Genomic DNA, 6,000 nt, shown 5'->3' on the forward strand with positions numbered 1-6,000 from the left:
TCTGTAAGGAATTATTCTGCAGGATTTTTGGTGATACATATTATTATTATTATTATGTGATTACTTCTAATAGAATTTCTACACAAAAGGTGCTTGGTTAATTAAATTTTGTGTGCTGTTGGGTGGTAACAGTTTCAGAATCCACTGATTTGGAAATTTTTTTCACATTTTGAGCACAGTATACCCGAGTTTTTTTTTGGTTTTTTAAAGTACTGCTGATCAATGCGCTAGTGTTTAGTGAGACTTACTTGCCCAGAACTCAGCCAACCACTCTCTGAGTTAGAAAAAAAAAAAAAATTCTCTTCTTAGCCTTCATCTTCACTGAGGGGAAAAGTCTTATTCATATGAAAACAGAAGAAAAGACCCAGTGAGCTCAATGCTGAGTTTCTATTGAGAAAGTTACAGAAAAGAAAAAAAAAATTTGTTGTGGACTAGAAAGCTGAATTCCAACATGTGTTTATATGCTAAAAGCAGTAAGAAGAGAAAAACAAAACAAAACAAAAAAACCCAAAAAGCAAAAATGGGTATTCTACTCCATAATATATTCCGTGAAAACAGGAAATAGAAGAAAATCCAGGCAAAAGGTGACGAAAGATAAAAGTAGTAGAATTGGCAAAGGTGGGAAAGGATGCTGGGAATGGAGGAAACATTAACAATACTCATTCTTTCTCTTTCTTTCCTAAAACAAGTATTTATGGAGCACCTGTTATGTGCCAAGCATTGTACTAGGTGCTGGGTAAACGTGAATCAGACACAGGTGGTCCTGGCCCCATGGGGCTTAAATAAGGGGAGGAGCAATAAATAAGTAAGCAAATAAATAAAGTGAATATAGCCTTTGTTAATTACTGTCAAAAACAAGACAACAGGCCCAATAGGGAGTCACTTATGCTGAAAGGCACACATCACCAAAACAAGAGCCTTAACTAAGTACACTTTCAGCTCTCCCAGAAATGGAATCTTAAACCAGTCAGTCGGGAATCTCTTCATCATCACTAGCTAGGAAGTCTGCCTCATAAACTCCTGTGATCCCTTAAAGGAAAGTCACTTGCAACAACCACCATGCTTTTTGCCCAGTACAACTTCCTCATTTCCACTCCCTTCTGCTGATAAAAGTCTTCCATTTTGTAAAGCTCCTTGGAGCTCCTTTCTATCTGAGATTGGATGCTGCCTGATTCATGAATGGCTGAATAAAGCCAGTAAGATTTTAAATTTTGCTCAGGTTTTTAACATCACTGTGAAGGAAACTAAGGAATAAAGAGCGGTGTGGGGAACCTACTTCACACAGAGTGGTCAGCAAAGATTTTCCTGAAGAAGGCACTTTTAAGCTGAGACCTGAGGAACAAGAGAGAAGCCACTAGATATTCTGCATTTAGGTGTAGGGAATAGCAGTGCAGAAACACTGAGGCAGGAAGCATGTAAGAACTGTTAGGGGACTTCCCTTGTGGTGCAGTGGTTAGGAATCCATCTGCCAATGCAGGGGACACAGGTTCGATCCCTGATCTGGGAAGATCCCAAATGCCATGGAGCAACTAAGCCCATGTGCCACAACTACTGAGCCCATGTGCCACAACTACTGAGGCCCGAGCGCCTAGAGCCCGTGCTCCGCAACAAGAGAAACCACCTCAAGGAGAAGCCCACGCACCACAACGAAAAGTAGCCCTTGCTCGCCCCAACTAGAGAAAGCCCGCGTGCAGTAACGAAGACCCAACACAGCCAAAGATAAATAAATAAAATAATTAAAAAAAAAAACTATTAGAAAGCGGCTATGGCTGCAGCAAACTAGAGGGGCTGGTGGGAGGTGGGGGAAATGAGAGCACAATGAAGACCCTGTGGTGAGGACCGTGGAATATGTCCTAAGAGCAGTGGGAAACCAGCACTGAATTTTAAGCAGGGGGAGCCACAGAGTCTGGTTTGTGCTTTTAAAAGATCACCCTGGCTCTACCTCATACCATATACAGTAAGGAATTCAAAACAGATCAGACACCTAAATGTAAGAGCTAAAATCTACAAAACATTTAGAAGAAAACATAGGACTAAATCTTTCTAACTTTGGATTAGGTGGTGGTTTCTTAGTGGTGACACCAAAGTATAAGCAACAAAAGAAGAAATAGATAAATTGGAGTCCTCAAATTTAAAACTTTTGCGTTTCAAAGTACGTCACAAGAAAGTAAAACTACAACCCACAGAATGGGAGATTAATAATTGCAAATCGTATATTTGATAAGGGACTTGTATCTAAAATATATAAAGAACACTTACAACTCAATAATATAAAGGCAAATAATCCAGTTTTAAAATGGGTGAAGAACATGAATAGACATTTCTCCAGAGAAGACATACAGATGGCCAATAGGCACATGAAAAATGCTCTACATCACTAAGCACTGGTGAAATGCAAATTAAAACCACAGTGACATACTACTTCACATCCATTAGGATGGCTATGGTTAAAAACAGAAAAAATTAAAATCAAAAATTAAAAAACAGAAAGGAGAATAGTTGTTACTAGGGCCGGGGAGGAGGAGGTAATGAGGATAGAGTCTCAGTTTGGGATGATAAAAAATTTCTGGAGATGGACAGTGGTGATGGTTGCACAATAATGTGAATGTACTTGATGCCACTGAACTGTAATAGTTAAAATGGTAACTTTTATGTTATGTATAGTTTACCACAATAAAGAAAAGTTTTTAAAAGGTGGGAGGGGGGCAGGAGGTGGGAGAGCAAAGTATTTGAATAGACATTTTTCCAAAGAGATATATAAATGGCCAAAAAATACATAAAAAGATGTTCAACATCACTGGTCCTTAGGGAAATGCAAACCAAAGCCACAATGAGATACCAGTTCCTACCCACCAGGATGACTATATTCCAAAAAACAGACAATGACAAGTGTTGCAAGGACATGGAGAAATTGGCACTCTCATACATTGCCAGTGGGATTATAAAATGGGGCAGCCACTTTGGAAAACAGTCTGGCAGCCCCTCAAAAATGTTGAACATAAGACTTATCATATGACCCAGCAATTCCAGTCCTAGGTATACACCCAAGAGAAGTGAAAACATATGTCCGTGCAAAAACTTGTATGCAAATGTTCATAGCAGCAGTGTTATTCATGATAGCCAGAAAGTAGAAAGAACTCAAATGTCTATCAGCTGATGAATGGATAGACAAAATGTGGTATATCCACACGATGTAAGATTATTCTGCCATGTAAAGGAATATAATACTGATATATGCTGCAATATGGGTAAACCTTGAAAACTATGCTAAGTGAAAGAAGCCAGAAGCACAAATCACATGTTATTTGATTTCCATTAATACAAAATATCCAGAATAGACAAATCCATAGAGACAAAAATTAGATTAGTGATTGCCAGGGGCTGGGGGAGGAGGGAATAGGGAATGCCTGCTAATGGTTATGGGGTTTCTTTTGGGGGTGATTAAAATGCTCTAAAGTTAGATAGTGGTGATGGCTGCACAACTCTGTGAATATACTGAAACCCACTTTAAATGGGTGAATCTTATGGTATGTGACTTATATCTCAATAAAGTTGTTATGAAAAACAAAAAACCAACACCAACAAAAAGATCACCCTGGCTTCTCTACAGAGAAAACAAGAGAAAGGATCCTTGAAGGAGGGAAGTGGAAGCAGGTGATCAACTAAGAAGCTACTGCAGCCGTCAGGGCAGCAGGCAGACAGTGATTCACACGGGGGCGGAGTAGGGGGAGGCAGTGCTAAGGAAAGGGGGAACCATGGGTTTCAGTTTGGGGGTGCATGGGTTGTAGGGTGGTGCCATTCACATCCTCCAGCAGAGAACTGAGTTCGTGTCCAAACGGGAAAATCTGCACGGAATCATGATCCCAACCCTATGAGGTAGGTACGATTATCCCCATTTATAATTAAATGAATGAGGCTCAAAGAAGTTCAAATAAATACCTTAAATAAATAAAATCCCTAATTAGTTCTGTGATTAACGTCAGCCTGGCTCTGACACCCATGCTTTTTACTGTGTATTATATGAGGAGAGATTTTTAAAAGAGGAAAAAAAGAGGAAGAGAGAAGTTATGGGGGTAATACGAGAAGAAGGGTAAAGAGGGTAGGGTCAGGCACCCTGTGTGGAGCATTTTTGCCACCTGATTTTGGCTTAATACCTTGTATGCACTGTCACTAAGAACCAGAGAAGCCAAATAAATATCACTCTCAGCTCCCAGTCAGTAGCAAGAGGCCGTTAATTCCCCTCAAATTTGCTCATCACTCTCTCCAGTCACAATGCTGGAGTTTCCTTAGTCCAGTGCCCCCTGTCTCTTGCAGGAGGTTTTGCAACACCTTCCTGACTCTTCTCCCTGCTTCCGGTCCCACCCACCACGCCAACCCTGCCCCAGCAATTCGTGCTGGAGAGTGCACACGCATGCACACACACCCATCCCTTCTAATCCCTCTTCCCTAGCTAGGCTGCTCTTTCTGAAATGCAAACCTGTTCATTGCACCGCCTTCCTTCAAACCCTTCAAAGATCTTCAGTCGTGCTCAGGATCCAGCGTAAGCTTTTTTTTTTTTTTTTTTAATTAATTAATTAATTAATTTATGGCTGTGTTGGGTCTTCGTTTCTGTGCGAGGGCTTTCTCTAGTTGCGGCAAGTGGGGGCCACTCTTCATCGCGGTGCGCGGGCCTCTCACTATCGCGGCCCCTCCAGTTGTGGGGCACAGGCTCCAGACGCGCAGGCTCAGTAATTGTGGCTCACGGGCCCAGTTGCTCCGCGGCATGTGGGATCTTCCCAGACCAGGGCTCGAACCCGTGTCCCCTGTATTGGCAGGCAGATTCTCAACCACTGCGCCACCAGGGAAGCCCCCAGCGTAAGCTCTTGAACACAACTTACAGGGCCCTTCACAATCCCTACCCTTCATACCTCTCTAGCCTCTTCCTCACTCTCCCTCCCCACATCACACACCCTGTACCCTGTGAGCCAGCCACACTAAACCGTTTTCAGTCCCCTAAATGCACCATGCTCTCGCTGACCTCAGGTCTTTGCATGTTCTGTTCCCTCTGTCCAGAACAGCTGACCCTGCCACATTTTTGCATAACTAACTCCTACACATTTTGCAGTCCTCCCTCACCCTCCAAGTCAGGGATAGGTTCCCTTGGAGGTGTCCTCGTGGCACTCTGCACAGCCCCCATCAGCAGAGTGGGATTAAGGGGTGGTCCGCTGATCAATCACCTGAGGGAGCAATCTACAAGGGGGAATAAAAATCATAGGAAATGTAACGAAATAAGAAAAATTCTCTCTCCTACAATTTCCTCAGATAGTATGCTATGTGGTTGGAAAGAATATTCTGATAAGACCCTTGGGGCAGGGGGTAACACCCCCAAAGGGACATGCTTGAGAAATGCTAGATGAGCTTTTAAAGTGGGACTTGTCTAACTTCGAAGTGTTTGGTTTCGTGGGGACTGCAGGTTTGGGGCAGAGTGGAATTGCTCAGGACTTTGTGTATAAGGATCAGTGTTGGCACCAGCAGGCCTCCTTTCTCTGCACTTCCTTCCTGACTGGGTCCCGATATACCTTTCTAGTTGCACTGGACAACTCCAAGGGGAGTAGGGAGGTGCCATCACAAAAACCCTGATGGGTGAGCCGTAATTCCACCTCACAAAGTGCTCAGCCTCTCCTCTAAAGAAAGCTGAAAAAAGACTTAGAGCACACTGATTTGATGAATGTCTAATTATTAGCCTGTCCACGTGCTCACGTATTTCAGTCCAGACATACCCATCAGAGCATCATTCATGTAAAAATAACTTCTCTATAGCCCTTGCTGGAAGATAAGTACTGTAATAATCATTAATATTTGATTCGTTAATATGTGCCAAGTATTAATCCACTTAATTGTCAAAATAATCTCTTATGGTGCATGCTATCTTACTCCCATTTACAGCTGAGGAAACTGAGGCACACAGAAATAAAGTAATTGGCAGAGCTGGGTGTTGAACCCAGGCAGTGTGGCTCCATC

The sequence above is a fragment of the Balaenoptera physalus genome (assembly GCF_965194825.1).
Source record: "Balaenoptera physalus genome assembly, chromosome: 10".
Lineage (NCBI taxonomy): Eukaryota > Metazoa > Chordata > Mammalia > Artiodactyla > Balaenopteridae > Balaenoptera > Balaenoptera physalus.